Here is an 18464-nt window from a genome sequence, read left to right as displayed (position 1 = left end):
GCCCTGTCTTCCCGCACCCCCTCCTTCTGGGTCTCCCCCAATGCCTACCCTGGGGCTCGGAGGTTACCGATGCTCTGATCCGGGAGGAAGTGGCTGGCTCCGGGGCAAGGTGGGAAGGCTGAGGTAGGGATTGCTTTCCCAGCTGGGCTCCTCCTGACTCCCAAGTCCGCCCTCCACCTCCCCCATCCCCGAGAGAAGATCGGGCCCTTTGGGGAATTTAGAGAGGAGGGGGAAGGAAGGAAGGAATCCTCTTCTCTCTTTACTTCCCCCCCTTCCCCGTGCCTCCCCCGCGGACACTTTGTAGACTCCTCCAAAAGGGAGAGAGCCGTGGGGGAGGGGGTTGCCCTTCTACGATCGGTGTCGTTGGAGGGAGAGATTGCGGTGGGGCATTTAGACTACGACTTCCAAGACCCCCACCCTGTTGGGGTAATTACGGCTGACGGGAGAGCCTTCGAAGCTCGTCGTGTTTCTGAAAAACTAGCCTGGGCTGGGGTGTTCTGAAAGCTTCCTGCCCCCTCACCCCAGCACCTCACTGACTGGTCCCACTTCTTCCCACCTGTTCTGGCTCCACTTTGAAAATGTTAATCCAGCAATTGAGGTTTTGCTTTGAGCCAAGTCGCCTGTTAACTGTTTATCAGGAAATTAAATTTTGTCAAACCTGGGATGTAAGGACCTAATTTGGGTGTTCAAATTTGAATTTTTTACCTCACGGAGAAATTACATCTTTTAAAAATATATACCCAAAAGTGATTTTTTATACAGTAAAGTTCAAATATACATATTGATGAAGGACCATTTTTCTCTTTATTGGCTTTATCTTGTTGAAAACTAATCCTTAATGAAAGCAACAGGTATTTTAACTTTCACTTTTATGAAATACTTTTTAGAACAAATACACTTCCTGTTACCTGGATTTGGATCCCTTTCTTCCTGAGTACAGTCATCTGTTTTTATCTGATTGGCCCTGTCCTATTCTTGGTTGGTTGTTACCTGATTCCTAATAGCTGTGTGACCACAGTTAATCTCTGTGAGCCTCAGTTTACTTACTTGTACAAGGAAAGTAATATTTGACCTATCATTGTAGCATAGTAGTGAAGAAAGTTCTTTGTGAGCCTTAAAGTGCTGTTAAAAAAAAAAAAAAACATTTTGAACACTTAGAGTAAGAGCTTAGTAGCTTTATTTTTGTAAGTTTTAAACAGAAATTGAGTTCTCTTAAGAGTGACAAGGGGCCGGAACTTCCCAGAGATGAAATGATATGCCCATGTACTTTGGGGATTGAATATAGTGAAATTTTTTGGATCCAGGTCTTTCTTAATCCAAGGCTAGTGCTCTTTTCATCATATCGTTTTACTTCACATCATTATGTTTTTAAGGTGTCAAGTTGGTGGATGGGGCATCTGGGTGACCAGGTGTGTGTTTGCAAGCTTTGGCTTTTTGCAGTAAAAGGATTTTCGAAGAGAACTTGTGAACTAGAGAAGGATGATAGACATTTCTAACACTAGTGTTAGTGCTCTAAAATAATGTAGAACAAAACAATCATATATGTGCTTTCATGTATAACATGTAATAAGTATGTCAGATTGTACCAGTAGAAAATAGTGAATAGTTAATTTATAATTAGTCTGGGGGGGGGGGGTTGAAAATAGAAAAGTAAGAAGAGCAGGAGAATGATGGCATTTTGTCTATTTGTGAAATACTTTACAATTGATGAGATAATTTTTGGACATTAGGTCCAAAGATATTTAAGATGTTTTATGTTTAAAAAAAAAAAACACTTTAGATTATAAATGGCAATTAATATATGTAGAAATTACTTTGATGGAAGTATATTCTCAAGTAACATGAGTAGTCTACTTGTGCTTCACAGCCTAAAGTAACTTTTCTATTTGCATTGTTGTCCAGCTTATAGGTTTTGTTGCTGATATAATTTGACAGCTCAGAAAACTCCTGTTTGGTTTGTCATCAGCTGGTAGCAGTTGTTTGTCCTTAGAAATATTTGATTATTTTTCATGAGCATTAGTTTTTGTGGTGACCAGATTCACCTCATGAAGGTGACCGTTGAAGTAAAATTTGATGTTGTTGTGCAAAGGTAACTAACTGTTTCAATTTTCCATCCTATTTAAGGAGAAAAAGGTGAAGATTTAGGTTTTTGTAGGGGGAAATGATGAGAACTTTGATTGAGAGAGATATGGTGAAACAGGAACAGTTTTGAAAATATCCCCAAGGTGCATACATCATCGGTGTGTCTTTTGTAGCAATTGATTTCACCAAGTACTTCGAAACACTTGGGAGCCATTTATCTTACCTGAATTTTTAGGAGCTAGTGATGTAATCAACTGTAAGAAAGGAGATCCTAAACTAAAAACTATTGAGCTATTTTTTTTGTGTGTGAGAAATGAATCAGGGTTTTAAAAAAGGAATGATTTTTTGGTTTTTGACCCCTTTGAATAATGAAAAGATGGTAAAAATTCTGAGGTGCTGGGGTTTTTGGTTTGTTTTTTTGTTAACATTACTCGATTTTGCCAGATGAGAATCATTGAATATTGGAACTAGAAGAGACCTTTAGAGAACTAGAAAATGCTCTTTAGATTATCCAAACCAGCTCCTTTGTTTTATAAAGATAGGGAAATGGAGTGAGGGAGTGATTGTGAGGAGAATCAAACTTATTTCTCCTAAACTGCAGTCTAGTGTTTTTAATCATGATTTATTTATTTGTTTTTAAAAGACAAGCTTACCTAATTAAATGATGGATAGTTGTGCAGACTGGTTAGAATATGAGAATGGGAGCTAGAAACCTGCTCTAGCCATTGTAAACTTGACCTCTATTTATTTATAAAACAAGGCTAATATTTGTTAAAACATTTTAGAACCTATAATGGCAAAACATGGTGTATGTTAAAATGAAATTGGCTTTTTTTTTTTTAAGTATCTTCCTGTTTCCCAAATGAAACATAATTTCTAGATTTGTCATTTTCAGATTATTACAAATGACTTGGTTTGACCAGTTTTGTTCAGTCTTGTTATTGATGTGATTTCCTGGAACATTGGAATGATTGCTAAAATAATCTTTTAAAGTGTTGAAACTTTATTGTATAAATATGATGTAATGGGAAAGAGCTTGAAATTTGAAGTCAGAACCTATACAAGAGGTTTTTTAGCTCTACTTTGTCTTGTTAATTTTGCCTGTCTGAAATTCACTTTATCTATAAAAATGAAAATAGTTTTATATCTATTCCATGGGATTGCTGTGAAGCATATTTCACTTTAAGAAAAAGCCTCATACACAAGGTGTCACCGTTTTCTTTTTCTAGATTTCCAGATGAGACAAACATTTTCTGCAAACCTTATTAAGCAAGAACTTTGAAATGAGGGTGTGATGGGATATGAGATTTTTCTGTCTTTTTTATAAAGGATATGCAATTCTAGTTTTGTGAGAGACTTTCTTGTCTCTTTGAGGTTAAACAAAAGGCTTTTCTTAATTTGCAATTACCTTATCTTAAACCCAACTTTTAAAATGTGTGGTGACAATTTGTGCACTAAGGAAAATTGGTGTGGCAGTGGTCTTTTTATAGATTGTTTTAGTTCATTTGGTAATAATTTTTTCTTTTTTGTATTTAGAGAAAATGACTTTAATAAGAATGTGTAGCTTCAAAAATGGGTTTCAATATTTTAAAATGACATGATTGTTTTTTTTTTTTCATTTTGGTTTTGCATTCACTTCACTATCCAGTCTTTGCACATAGCACCTCACATTTGTTTAGTATTTAGAGAAGATATTATATACATATAATCATTTTTGATTCCCAGAATCATCCTATGAGATAGGAAGTTTACCAAAGAAATTGAAGCCCAAATATAGGCCACATCCCTTCAAATGAAATTTCCTTTTCAAGTAAAAAATATATAGGCCTATACAAAAAAACCAATGCCAATAATAATGTTGCTTTGTATCTATATCCGCCCACAAGTCCAATATTTAGGAAAATATGACATATTTAGAACAATTCTTTAAGTCCATGTCTTCTCAAACTCCAGGTCTTATGATGTTTTTGTACACTTTGCTGTCTCTTTCAAAAACTAGTCAAAGTGTTAGCCTTGCATAACTTTATCCTTCCTAACCTAGTATGTACAGCACTTTTCCTCCCTAATGTTTATTGAACTAGCAGGATTTGTTTCAGGGTTTAGTTACCCAACTGGAAAAGAGGGGAAATCAAGTAAAGGAGAAATGATGCCCTCAATGAACTTGATCCCTAGTGGGGAGGAGAATAACATCATAGTTTTTTAGAATGAAATGGATGTTAGTGATCACCTACCCTAATCTCGTCATTTTAGAGTATTCTCTTCATGTTACAGTGATGTGGACATAAACCTGCAGTCAGTTTGGAATCCACTCTATGGTTCTAAATCCCATATGCCTTCCATTATGTCACAATGTTTTTTCTCTGTAAACCCCAGCACAAACTACACGGCTTAAATGGTAGGCACTTTATCTTTCTTGAATGCATCTGTTGAGTCTGGGCCTCAGTTTCTTTCTGTGTAAAATGAGGGGGTTGTATTAGATGTTTTGCAATGTCCCTTTTGGCTCTAATTTATATGATTTATAGCTTTCTTTTATATACTTCTATATATATATAACCTTATTTTCCTGATTAATAGCTTCTCTTCTAATTAATTTTAACTATTTCCCACCTAATTATTCATACAATAGTTATCAGGTGGAACACTCGAAAGAAATTTGGTAGAAATTAAATTTAGATTAACATTATATAGCTCTTAATAAGCCCAGGATGGATAAGAAGCATGAATATTAAAAGTTAACATGGTTTAAAAATTTTTTGAGAGAACTAGGTCTTTTACTTCTGTAGTTGGGAGGAAATTCTGAAATGAACAAAGGGATAAAGGCAATCACAAGCAATAAAATAGATAATTCTGAACAAAATCAACACAACTAAGATAGAAGAAGCTGTTGATAGACTTACAGGGTTGAGTGTCCCTAGCCTTGTCCATTCTGACCTTTTTGCATTCGTCCCTGCCACAACCACTGTCTTGTAATCTTCGAATCAAAACCATCAGAATCAAATCAGTATTACCAAGTAACTCAACAGGACTTGCCAGTCAACTACTCAGCATCTCCAAACCAAAACACCCCTCCCTGGCCATCATTCTCCTATATGTGTTGTCTCACCCATTATGATGTAAGTCTTGAAGGTAGGAGCTGTCCTGCTTTTATAGTTGTATCCACAGTGCTTAGCATATATTGAGCATATAAGTATATATTTATTGAGAAGAATCTCTGTGTCATCTATAGTTGATAGGGATTTAATATATCTAATATTTTTCTAAAGGATAAATTGTCAGAAAATAAGAACAATTTTTAAAAGATTTGCAACCCCTTAACAACCATGTGAAAGATTGGTCTAGAACGCTAATATTAGAAATGTAAATCAAAAGAGGTACTTGGTATAAGTTGAAGAGTATTGAGACTGATTTTCAGTATGACTGGTAGCAACTATTTCAGTGTCTTCATAGTTAAACCTACTAGTTAGGACCTATTATCTACCTAGCCTTCTACTTAGTTAAAAGACAGCTCATTTGCCGGGAGTGGGGAGGAAATTAGGTCAATTCAGAGCCACATAAGATCGTCTTTGCCAGCTGAATTTTAGTTGTGGAAAGTACATATACACAAAATGCATACTTTATTTGTTAGTAATTGTAGAATTCAGTTGAACTTCTGAGTCAGTCTGATTCCCTCTTATTCTCCATTCTTACACTTATTTTCCAAGTCCTGTTAAAATTTCCCCATAGTGTCTTAACATCTAATCCTTTTCTGTCTTCCTACTTGTACACCTTAGTACAAACTCTTTACCATCCATCTAAATTCATTGCAATAACCCGTTAACCCATTGTTGTATTCACGGAGGCCTGTTCTATTCTTTTCTATTTCTCCCAGAATGTTTCTTGATCATAGATCCTGTTGTCTTTGGCCAAATCCTCAGTGATAGATTTTTGAATTTGCTTTCCAAGTTCATATTCCATAGTGTAGTATTCAGGACTCTCCATAACCTAGCATGGCCAAGCATTTATCTTTTTTTTTTTTTAATGGTTCTCTTCCATGAGTACTACACAACAGAGTCTTTGCTGCCATCTAAAAAAGCATTACCAGCTTTTGCTTGTGCTATTTCAGTATAGTGTAAGGTCTCTCTCTTTGCCTCATGATTATTTCTCCTATAAAATCCAACTCAGATTTTCTCTCTTCCCAACTCCCTCTTTCTTTCCCCCCACTCTCCTTCCCCTTTCACTCTTGGATCTTAGATGGAACTTCTTGCCACGTTTTTTGATACTTGTATAACATCTTGAACACCTCCCTCAGTGTAGAAAACTGTCTTGTCTAAATTTGTATCTTTGGACCTTATCAACTCAAAATTCTTTTCAGTGATTGTGGCAGGTCAGCACTAACTGGAAATCCTACTTGTATACCACTTTGATGGGCTTTGTAAGGCAGACTGTGCTTTGTTCTACAGTCACTCATTCTCTCAGAAACCATTCTTTCCCTTCTAGGTGCTTTTCTAGAAAAGTCTCTCCCTCCCCTCCCCCTTTTAAAAATTCTTTTTAGATGGTTGTGGTCAATATGTATTTCTTCTGTTGAAGAAGACGGGTATGCATTGCTTTTTTTAATCATACAATTTCCATAATTTATATTCAGTTATAATTTCAGTACAAAAGTATTATATTAATATCACAGTTGTCTTCTATCTGTAGATATAAGAGAACTAGAAACAGCTTTTCTTTCAGATAAAATCTCTGAAGAGTTTGTTGTGGGATTTTGTTTTGTTTTTTGGTGCAAAGATCTTTACTTTTTGTCATTTTGTTAAAATATATTTCCAGCAAATGAGATCACTGGGTCAAAGGCATCAATTTTCATGGCCAAACATTTTGGAAAGTATTCTAGTCATATATATATATATATATATATATATAAAATATGAGTAAGAACAATGAAACAGAACATTCTGAGGTATTGAGGTACAAATGTGTAAGGAACAATGAGAAGGTGGGTATGACTAGAATAGAGTGTTGGGCATGAAGAATCATGTGGAGTAGATAGGTTAGCACTAGGATCATGGAAGGCTTGATAGGAGCTTGTGTTGGGGAAAATTATTTGAATACAGCAGTGACACAAAGTATAGAAAAAGTAATTCAGCCTGTATAATGGCAATAAGAGTTTTTTCTCTTTTGGGGGTGCATCTTAAGTATTGTTTATTGATAATTTTGTAGGAAATAAGTTAATTTTAATCATTGGACTTTTAGGACATCTTTATGTACTATATTAGGAACCTACATTTGGAAAAAATAAGGAAGAGTCCTTACTTAACACTTGGTGTTAAACATGACACCAGTTTGATAGCTCAAAAACCAGATGCCACTGTATTAATAATGCCTGTGAGTGTGTCAGGCTACCTGAGGTTGCTAAGAGCTGAGTGGTTTGGACTTCATTGCCTTCTAGAAACTGAGACTATCATATTTCCAATAGACTTAATTCCTGATTAACAGAAATACTTAATGAGAAAGGAAACAATTTGGACCTTTCAGAAAGGTAGTTTGTTGATTTTGTAAGAAAAGGGAAAAATATGAGAAGCTGATCCATTATTGCCCATCAATTAGTTATACCACTAGTGCATATTTTACAAAACCAAGTCCAGTAACAGTTGATCATCACATAATCTTGTTGCTTTGTTCATTGTTCTCTTAGTTCTACTCATTTCACTCATCATCAATTCATGTAAATCCCTCCAGGCCTCTCTGAAATCATCCTGTTGATCATCTCTTATAGAAAAATAATATTCCATTACATTTATATACCATAATTCAGTCATTCCCCAACTGATGGGCATCCACTCACTTGCAGTTCCTTGCCATTACAAGAAGAGGTGCAGAAAACATTTTTGCACATGTGGGTCCCTTTCCCCTCTTTTTATGATCTCTTTGGGATACAGACTCAGTAGTGAGACTGCTGGATCAAAGGGTATGCATCGCTTTATAGCCCTTTGGGCAAAGTTCCAAATTGCTGGTTGGATCATTTTACAACTCCGCCAACAGTGCATCAGTGTCCCAGTTTTCCCACATCTCCTTCAACATTTATCATTATCTTTTCTGTCATCTTAGCCAATCTGATAAGTGTGAGGTGGTACCTCAGAGTTACCTTAATTTGCATTGTCTAATCAATAATGATTTAGAGCATTTTTTCTTATGATTAGAAATGGCTTTAATTTCTTCGTTTGAAAATTGTCTTGAACTGAAACTTCAAAGAAAACTGGACAATAGAGGGAGTTAAAAACTAACATTTATACCACATTTACCATGTACCAAACATGTTAAGCATTTTTATCTTATTTGGAAAGGCTTGAATCAAAATGGGAGAGGGGAAGCAGATGTTCTCCAGTTGATAAAGAGATTATTAAGAGACAAGGCTGATCTGCCAAGGACAGTGATCTTTGTATTGGAAAGATTAAAAAAATGGCTTGATACTACCCATGAAGAGTAAAAAAAACTTAGTACAAGAGCACCTACTTATTCTTGATGAATTCCAGCTTGATGAGTGACTACTTGATATGGTCAGATGAAATATATTCTGATTCTGAACTGGCAGTGACAGTTATCATTGTGAGCCACTATTAGCATTCCTTAAAGTTTGGAGAATTGAAAAGACTATGGGAACAGTGCTGGGGAAATGTCCTAATGGACAGCTACTGGTTAGTGATTCCTGGTGAAATTATTGAATGCTTTATTATATTTTTAAAATAATATATTTTAATAGCATTTTATTTTTCCAAAAATATGCAAGGATAGTTTTCAACATTCATCTTGGAAAAACCTTTTTCTAAATTTTTCTCCTTCTCTACTTCCTTTCTCCTTCCCCAAGATAGCAAACAATCTGATCTGGGTTAAATGTTTGCAATTCTTCTCAACATATTTCCATATTCATCATGGTGTACAAGAAAAATCTGATCAAAAGGGGGAAAACTTAAGAAAAAAAAACAGCAGCCCCTCTCCTCCCCTCCCCCCCCCCCCCAAGAAAAAGTGAAAATACTAAGCTTTGGTCCATATTCAATCTATTGTTTTCTCTGTGTACGGATGGCTCTTTCCATCACAAGTCAGTTGGAAGTCAGTTGAAAAGATCCAAGTTCATTACAGTTGATCAGTATACAATCTTGTTGCCGTGTACAATGATCTCCTGGTTCTGCTCATTTCACTTAGCTTCAGTTCATGTAGGTCTCTCCAGGCCTCTCTAAAATCATCCTGCTGATCATTTCTTAAAGAACAATACTATTTCATAACATTCTTAACCATAAATTATAAGCCATTCTCCAACTCATGAGCATGCACTCAATTTCCAGTTTCTAGCCTTTACAAAAAGGGCTGCCACAGACATTTTTGTGCATGTGGGTCCTTTTCCGTCCTTTTAAGATCTCTTTGGGATACAGGCCCAGTAGAGATACTGCTGGATCAAAGGGTATGCAGTTTGGTAGCCCTTTGGGCAAAGTTCCAAATTGCTTATAGAATGCATTAATCATTAAAGGAGTAGTTAGTGAATATCTTCAAAGTGATACTCATGAAAAGACAGTATGGCTTCCTCATAAGCAGGTTATGCTAGACTAACCTTTCTTTTTTGACATTACTGTAGTAGAGCAAGCAAATACTGTTTTCTGGTTTTTTCAGCAAAGCATTTGAGTGTGTGTGTGTGTGTGTGTGTGTGTGTGTGTGTGTGTCTGTCTGTCTGTCTGTCTGTCTGTCTGTGGCAGTTGGGATTAAACAACTTGCCCAGGGTCACACAGCTAGGAATTGTTAGTGTCTGAGGCTGGATTTTAACTCAGGTTTTCCTGACACTGGGACTGGTACTCTATCCACTGCACCATCTAGCTGCCCCTACTAACCAAGTTAGTCTTTTATCCTCTTATGGATAGAGATGAGGTCTAAATGACAGTATAACTAGGTGGTTTTGAATAGTAGATGCTATCCTGTAAGTTGTGCCTATTTGTCTTGGTTGTGCCTTGCCTAGGAATCATTTAAATTTATCAGTATTTTTTTCCCCTTGCTTCCTGAGTTTAGTTGCATTAGTAAAGAGTTGCTGATTCTGATCCTTAATAGAAAGCTTCACTGAACCTGGGTCTTTTAAAGAGAATTTTAAGAGATGTGAGTTATTTCTTAACTAAGATTGAATAGAGGATCCAAACTGTACTGTCTGCTTTTAGATTTCTGGTTGAATGAGAGAAGTCAAACGACTAGTAATGTTCTTTTTCTTAATATACTGTCTGGGATGCAACTGTTAAGTGTCAAGAGTTCGAATCTGAATCCAGTGCTACACCTGATGTTGGATATTAGTTAACTATAGCCTAGCTTTTGTGCTAAATTTTAAACTTTGTCATTTGTAAAAAGTGGAGAAGATGAAACCTACTGTATTTGCAGAATTGCTGTGAGGCTTAAATGAGTGGCATTGAAAAAATACTTTAAGAACACTATAAATTTCATTTGTTGATATTTACATAGAATTATATTGAATAATAATTCAGTATCTGACTGCCACCTTCTCTGTTCATGGAGTGATCCTTGCTTAATGGTGTCTCTCCAGCCTCTCCTCATTCCCCACTTTGAGATTAGGCAATTTGAGGGTGAAGTTAACTTAAATTTACCTCTCGTTTATGTCATAATCATCATTTTTCAGTGATAGTCAATTCTCTCTGACCCCATTTGGGGTTTTGGAGCGGTTTGCCATTTCCTTCTCCAGCTCATTTTATAGATGAGGAAACTAAGACAGGATTAAGAGACTTGCCCATGGTCACATAGCTGGTGTCTGAGGACAGATTTGAATTAGCTCGCCCTAACTCCAGGTCCAGTGTTCTATCCATGGTGCTACCTAGTTGTATGATAGTATCAGTCCACAAATCACAATACCTGGTGTGCTTTGCTTCAACTAACATAAACTCAGTTGCAGTTGGCAATAAGAGATGTCCAGATTATTTTGAATATAAGCTGAAGTTCTGCCATACATTTTAAACTTAAAATGTAAGGGTGATATAAGTACTTACGTCTTAAAACCATGGTTTCTATCAAGTCCAATGTGATCATTATATTTCTCTCATTTATACAAAGTGAACAATTATTAGAAAAAAAGAACTGGCATAAACCAAGACTAGTAGGGGAACTATTTGGTACAACCGTAGGTTTTTTAAAAAGGAGGAAAGAAGTATTGAATTACTTTGACTGGCTTAACTGATATCTGCTGTAAAAACTAGAACCCAAGAGGAGTGTTCTCCTAATATCTTCCCAGATCCTCCCTAAAAGTGGCAGAAACAGAATTACTGTCAGAGCATGCAGTGACTCAGATAAGACTGGTAGTAGAGGGTAGATCCTAAATTTTTTTTTCTTTCAGAATTTAGTGTCTCAAGAATGGGTGACCAGAAGATAATTTATGGAGGGTACTTCTTCAGAACTATTGAGTCATTAATATCTCTCCATGTTTCTAGGAAGATTTAGGATTATTATCAATTCTACCTCCATAACTAATAACACTGCATCCATCATCTCTTATCACATTCATCTTTTCTGGAGTTATTTCACATTCTTAAACCAAACTGGCCTATTTGCTGTTCCCTAAATTCAGTATTCTATTTCTCTACTTACCATGCCTTTAATTCTCCCATTGTCATATTCTTTTTTCACCTCTGCCACTTTGATTTCCTTACTTCTTTGGAGACTCAATTCATGGACCTCCTCCCATGCAAAACATTTCCTTTTAACTCCCTAGTTAATGCTTTATCTGTCTTCAAGTAACCTTTTGCATAATCTGTTTACATGTTGTTTTCTGTCCCTGTTCCCACCCTAGAAGATTATTGAGTGTTAGGGACTGTTTCTCCAGCACGGGCCTCACATATATTTTAACTCCACAACATCTCTAACATCCATTCCCTTTTCACTACTCACACATTCATTATCTTAGTTTAGCTCTCATTACCTTTTACAAAACTAGGTTATTATAATAGCCTCCTGATTGGTTTATCATAAGAGACAGGTAAGTGGCATAGTGGATAGATGACTTGGAATCAGGAAAACCTAAGTTCAAATTTGAACTCTCCTTGGGATATATTCCCTTTTTAGAAAAAACCCTTAATTCCTTCAAGACTCTTAACTAACACCAAGCTGCTTGAGTGTTCCTGTCCTCCTTCCTTCCCAATTGCTAGTATGCTTCGTCTTTAAATAACCTGTTATTTATTTTGTGTTTGTTCTGTATTGTATTGTTTCCTGTGACAGAATATACTTGAGATCAGCAAGGGGGGGGGGGGGAGGGTAATGGGTCTAGCACATAGTAGGAACTTAATAAATGCTTGTGATGATTGAATTGGTCCTGATGGTTATGTTGGAAGGTTATATAGAAGAATATTCTTGTTTTACTTGGTCCCAGAAATCAAAATATGTAGAAATGGGTAAAAATTTCAGAGAAATAGATATTTTAACACAAGGAAAAATGTTCTTAGGACTAATACTGAAATAGGCTTGTTTGAAAAGACAGTAGTGCATTATTAACTGGAGGCTTTTGAATCTGGATAAATAAATGTTCTTTTTTAGCAACTTTTTTGAGTTGCTGCTCAGGCATGGGTTAAACTTTTAAGTTCCTTTTGAGCTCTAGTAATCTGTAATGTTATGTAGTTTTGGTGGCGTATAACAATCAAAGAAGGCGCTGCGTGTGTATTTTGCTGGGGAAAAAACCACAAATCTGTAAGTATGGAAACATAATCAAAAGGAGATATATCAAATCATTACTGTTTTATTAAGTTTTGGGGCTTTTTTTCCTTTTTCTTTTTTGGATGGAGATGTTAATTTGTTATACAGAACTGAACTTTCTAAACAGGCAGCCAAGTGGTATGGTGGCCTGAATCATTATAGCCTTGGACACTTTCTAGCAAGTCACTTAATCTTTTCCTGCCTCAGTTTCCTCTGCATCTTTAAAATGGGAATGATAATAGCACCTCCCTCTTAGGACTTTTGTGAGGATTAAATAAGATAATGTTTGTAAAATGCTTGGCATATATAATACATTTTTTCTCTTTCTCTTTCTTCCTTATTTCTCTCCCTCCCTCTGAAACTTAACATTTTAGACATTTGCCTAGAGGGCTGAAAGAGGCTCAATATCTTGCCCACAGCTAGTAGTATATATCCGACAGGTTTGATCTCATATTTTTCTGACTACAAGGCAACCTCTATTCACAAATAGTGCCTCCTATTCAGATTCATTTTTTAAATCACATGTAAATAATTTGAAGATTTGAATCATTTTTTAAAAAAATAATCCATTGTGCTTTACCAAAATTTTAAGCAATGAGAGACTTCGTTGAGATATGCTTGATACTTGGTCTCTAATGTCAAACTTTTCCAGCAGAGAGCAACCAGTAAAGGGTTGGGTCTTCTTGGCATGTAAAAGTTTGTTGAAGGAACTTAGGAGTATTTGGCTCAGAGAAGAAAGTACAGGAAATCCCAGGAGAATGATCTTCAGAATCTTTGACCTCAGAAAGCAGAATTAAGGAGAAAAAATACATGAAGTAAGGGAAAACTTCCTACCAATTAGAAGTTTCCAAAAATGATATGGGATGCCTGAGCAGGCCTGAGGTTTCCTTTTACTATAGGGCTTCAAGCAAAATCTGTGGGATCATTGGTGGATGTGTACTGGAAAGGATTCTTTTTCTTCTAGGCTGGACTAGATGGCATATGGAGTCCCTTCCAGTTCTGAAATTCTGATTTTGGTTTTCAGCTTTTGTATTCATTTCTTGAAAAGACATTTTTTGTTGCTGTCTTGTGCTCATTTTGGAATATAACCCTCCCCTACCTAGTAAGTTATTCCTTATAACAAAAAAAAAAAAAAAAAAAAAGGGAAAAGAGTAACTGATCATAATTATTTTTTTTAATAACTTTTTATTGATAGAACGCATGCCAGGGTAATTTTTTACAGCATTATCCCTTGCATTCACTTCTGTTCCGATTTTCTCCCTCCACCCCTTCCCCCAGATGGCAAGCAGTCCTTTACATGTTGAATGGGTTGCAGTATATCCTAGATACAATATATGTGTGCAGAACCAAACAGTTTTCTTGTTGCACAGGGAGAATTGAATTCAGAAGGTATAAATAACCCGGGAAGAAAAACAAAAATGCAAGCAGTTTATATTCATTTCCCAGTGTTCTTTCTCTGGGTGTAGCTGCTTCTGTCCATCTTTGATCAATTAAGGCTCTCTTTATCGAAGCGATCCGCTTCCAAACTGATCATAATTAATCATATCGCCCAGAATTCCCTTTGTAAAGAAGGGAGGTTTTGCATTGTTACTGACAGATACTAAATGCATGCCATCGTGACATTTTAATATCCAGATTCTGCCTTTAAGAAGCTAGACTTCTGGGGAATTAGGGTGTGGAAGGAGCACATAAAATAAACAAACATTAAAAGTACTCACTCTGTGCTAGATACAGTACTAGGTATACAAAACTTAAAATAATCACTGTCCTTTTGGAGCTTCCTAGTTCAAGGAAAAGATGTAGACAGTAATTTTAAAAAAGTTTTATTGATGTATTTTGTTTTTAAATTATACCCACATGCAGATCAGCCTTATTCCATATATAACCATAAAATACAATCTAAAGAAAGGAATGGGAGGAGGGAGGGATAAAACATGGAGGGAATGAAGAAAAGCACTGCTGAGGAGGTGGCACCTGAAGATGATACCTTGAAGGGAGCCAGGCTTAATAAGCTGAAGGAGGGGATGGGAAGGGCCCTGCAGGGATGAAAGGTAATGGGTGCAAAGGGATAGTGAAGATGGGAATGGAATGTCTTGTACAGGAAACAGTACCCAGGCTACTTTGGCTGGAATGTAGTATATGGGGGAGAACACTGTTTAATTAGTCTGGAAAGATATGTAAAGAACCTAAGACACTAAAAAATAACTGAGTAGTTAGTATATCTTGGGAGTTCATTTGTGTTAAGGTGTTGGTAGTTTTTCTGGGAGGCCCTAAGGAACTACTGAAGCTTTTTGAGTAGGGGTATTGGTAATCAGACTAATGGCCTGTGCTTTAGGAATCACTTTGGCAACCAGTAAGCTCTTGTAACATTCCCATTCTTTCACTTACCTTCAGTCTCTCCCTGTCTACTCAGTACTTCCTTAGTGCCTACAAATAGACCCGTGTCTCCACCAAAAAAAAACCCTCACTTGGTATATCCACTCCTGCTTATTCTCTTCCATTTTTTCCATCTTTCATGGCTAATTTCCTTGAGAAGGCTTTACTTTCTTCCCTCTGATTCTCCTCTTAACTCTCTAAAAAGTCTACCTTCTTAGCTTCTCATTCCATTCCAGGAAACTGTTATCTCCAGAGTTATCTATGATCTTTTAATTGTCAAATCTAAAGGCCTTTTCTCTGTCCTCAACCTTCTTGATTATTGAAGCCTTATACACTGTGGACCACCTGTTTCTCCTTAATCACATCTCTAGATAGAAAGAGCCTATCTAGAGTAGGTATTATTATTTAATCTTCACAGCAATCTTGGAAATTGTTATCCTTATTTTACAGTTGAAGAAATACTGAGCTATCAAGCATCTTAAGGTTAGATTTGAATTCAGCGCTCAGTGCTCTAACGTTGAACATGTAGCTGCTTCCAGGAAGTGCCAAGACACCCTGTTTTCCTACTCAGGTCATTTTCACTGGTTGTCTCCCATGTTGTGAATGCTCTGCTTTCAAGTCTCACCTAAAATCTCATCTTCTATAAGAAAGTTTTTCCTAATTCCTTATAATTTTAGTGTCTTCCTTTTGATTATTTCCAATTTTTCCTATTTATAACTTATTTCCTTGTCATCTTTCCTATTAAATTGTGAGATCTGCTTAGCACAATGCTTGAAACATAGTACATAGTTAATGTTTATTGATTGATTAGGAGATTGGTTCAGAGAAGGAAAGTCTTTAATGAAGGCAGGGAGGCCAATTGTTACAGTATATATGCCATGTGAGATTTAGTTGGAGCTTATCTGAATTGGGGATAAAGAAAAAAGGAGACAGATATGGGAGGATAGAATCAAACATTTTGGCACTTGAGGGAAAGAGTCACAAAAGACTCCATGGTAAACCTAGGTAGGGGACTGGAAGAATTATTGTGTCCTTGACAAAAATGAGGAATTAGCAAGTAGACTAGGCTTTCAGAGGAAAGAACAAGTTCAGTTTTGAACACGTGGAGTTGGAGGTGTCCATTGGATATCAAATTTGAGCTGGAAAAGGAAATTGAGGAGTAAGGAGACAGGAGAATGGTATGGTGAAAACCAAGGGAATGAAGAATATGTGATCTAGAAAGATGAGATCTCAGAGAAAGCCTCTTGATTTAGCAACTAAGATATTGTTGATTATCTTGGAGACCAGACATTAATAAATTATTACTTAAAAGTTATTTTCAGGAAGAGAGAAATAATAAGTGTTTCTTGACTTTTTAAACTCTAACCACAGATAGTTTCTCTGTGCATTTGAGTTCTAGGCTACCTAAATAGTGGAGGTATTCCAGGAACACCTAATGTGTGATTGAGCTAGGTGAAGGTCACGGTCACAATCACAATCACAATCATGGTCAGGAGTAGAAAGTATGTGTTTATAAGACTGGAAAACAAAGAAAGAAGGGAGCATAGGCATCCTGTTGGATAATGGAGATGAAAAATTCTGGCAGTGTCTAAGAAGCAAATCTTTACTTAGGAATTGCTTTCTGGTTTGAATTATGTGAGCCTAGATGTTCTTCCATTAGTTCAGGTAATTGAAAACTGACTGGATCTTTTTATGCAGGTCATTTCATTTGTTTTTCCAGTAATCTTGAGAAATTTAACTAGGAATGTGTACTTTAATTCATTAATCCTATTTTAGCTTACATATTCCTTACATCATGCTGGGAACTGGAGATACAAAGATAAAAAATGTCATATCCTCTGAGTCTGAGGGAGGGGCTGAGCATGTGTACAAAAATATATGGTATGAGGTAGAATGCAAATGGGGCAAAAAAGAGGACACTGTCAGCTAGTATCATCAGGAAGGGCTTCATGAGAAAGTGTAGAAGCTGAAGTGGGGCTGTAAGGAAGAACAATTTCAGTAGATGGAGATGAACTGTATATCTATCTAAATAGAGGAGGTACAGTAAGAACAGAGAAAAGCAATCAAACAGTCTCTGTCCTCAAGAGTTTACATTTTATTAGCATACAGCATGTACATGTATCTATACACATATGCACACACACAGAGTCAGATAACTATACATGTAGATTCTGGTTAAGCAGAAAAAGATTGGAAAAACTATTTCTCTGTTTTAATTGAAATTGGAGAGGGATTAGAAACAGGTAGATAGCCAAGTTAGTTTTAGATTATAAATGTCAGGATAAAATGTTTATACTGTATAAACAGTGAGAGCCACTGAAGGCTTTGGCAGGGGGAGGCGGGGGGGGGGGCGGGAGGGAGTAAAGGGGTGGGAAACAGAATCTGGTCAGACCAGTATTCTAGGAAGATTATCTTGGTATCTGTACAGGGGATTGTTCGGAAAGGGAAGAGAATAGGGGCCAGTATTCCTAGCAAGGAGATGGGAAGAACCTAAAGCTGAGTGATGGCAATGTATGCCAGAATTGTTATAAAAGAAGAATTCACACAATTTGGCCACTCTTCCCATTTCTGGTTCCCCCACCCCACATCCAAGGAACACTAATAAATTAGATGAATGAGAGTGGTGATAATAAGTATGGAAATAGGACAAGAAACTGAGATAGTTCGTGTAATTTAACCCAAGTAAATCTGTCCATCAGCAAGCATTTATCAAGCACACTCTGTGATACCAGTAGAAAGATATCTCGACCTCGAAGAGCTTATATTCTAATGGGGAAACCAACACACAAAAGGAAACTGAAAGAAGGTTAGGGACATGCTGGTACTCTGGCTTGCAGAAAAATTTGAGGCATACCTGAGTACTTAAGTGGAAATTCTGGCAGAGGAATCATCCACTCTTTGAGGAGAGGTCAAAGGGACAGAGAATTTTCTCAGTGTGTGAATTCTAAGGCTTGGAGTGAGGCTTTAGGATGAAGAACTTGGGCCATAATAGAGGTGTCCTGGCGAGAAATGAATCTTTCAGTGAGTTGTTAAAGGAAGTTTTCTTACATTCCATCTATTTTCTTTATGCTGTGGCTCTTACAACACATTTGAGGTAACAAAGCAAAGTGAGTGACTGGTTGAAAATGAAGGATGTGCCATGGATGTTCAAGTAAAGAATTCGGCGTGCTTGATGCAAAGTTTACAAATTTTAAGGAGCCATGCAGGGTTTGGTTAGGTTTGGTTTGCACATGATTTAAACGTTTAACTGAAGCAATACTTATATATATTGGTGGTTCTCTGCAATGTCAGTTAGTACTATTGATGAAAAT

General features: G+C 36.6%; 1 protein-coding gene and 1 long non-coding RNA gene across 2 annotated transcripts in view; one reads left to right on the top strand and one right to left on the bottom strand.

Moving 5' to 3' along the window:
* UPF1 (UPF1 RNA helicase and ATPase) overlaps positions 1–18464 on the top strand; it is a 58641-nt gene that overhangs the window by 1431 nt on the left and 38746 nt on the right.
* LOC127545194 (uncharacterized) lies at positions 10–5140 on the bottom strand. The gene is made up of 4 exons (XR_007949608.1): positions 4980–5140; positions 4314–4532; positions 1815–2115; positions 10–1469 (listed from the first exon to the last, which is right to left on the bottom strand). It is a non-coding gene; the product is annotated as an uncharacterized LOC127545194 (long non-coding RNA).

The sequence above is a fragment of the Antechinus flavipes genome, chromosome 1, assembly GCF_016432865.1.
Source record: "Antechinus flavipes isolate AdamAnt ecotype Samford, QLD, Australia chromosome 1, AdamAnt_v2, whole genome shotgun sequence".
Classification (NCBI taxonomy): domain Eukaryota; kingdom Metazoa; phylum Chordata; class Mammalia; order Dasyuromorphia; family Dasyuridae; genus Antechinus; species Antechinus flavipes.
This window is presented reverse-complemented; position numbering and strand designations above follow the sequence as displayed.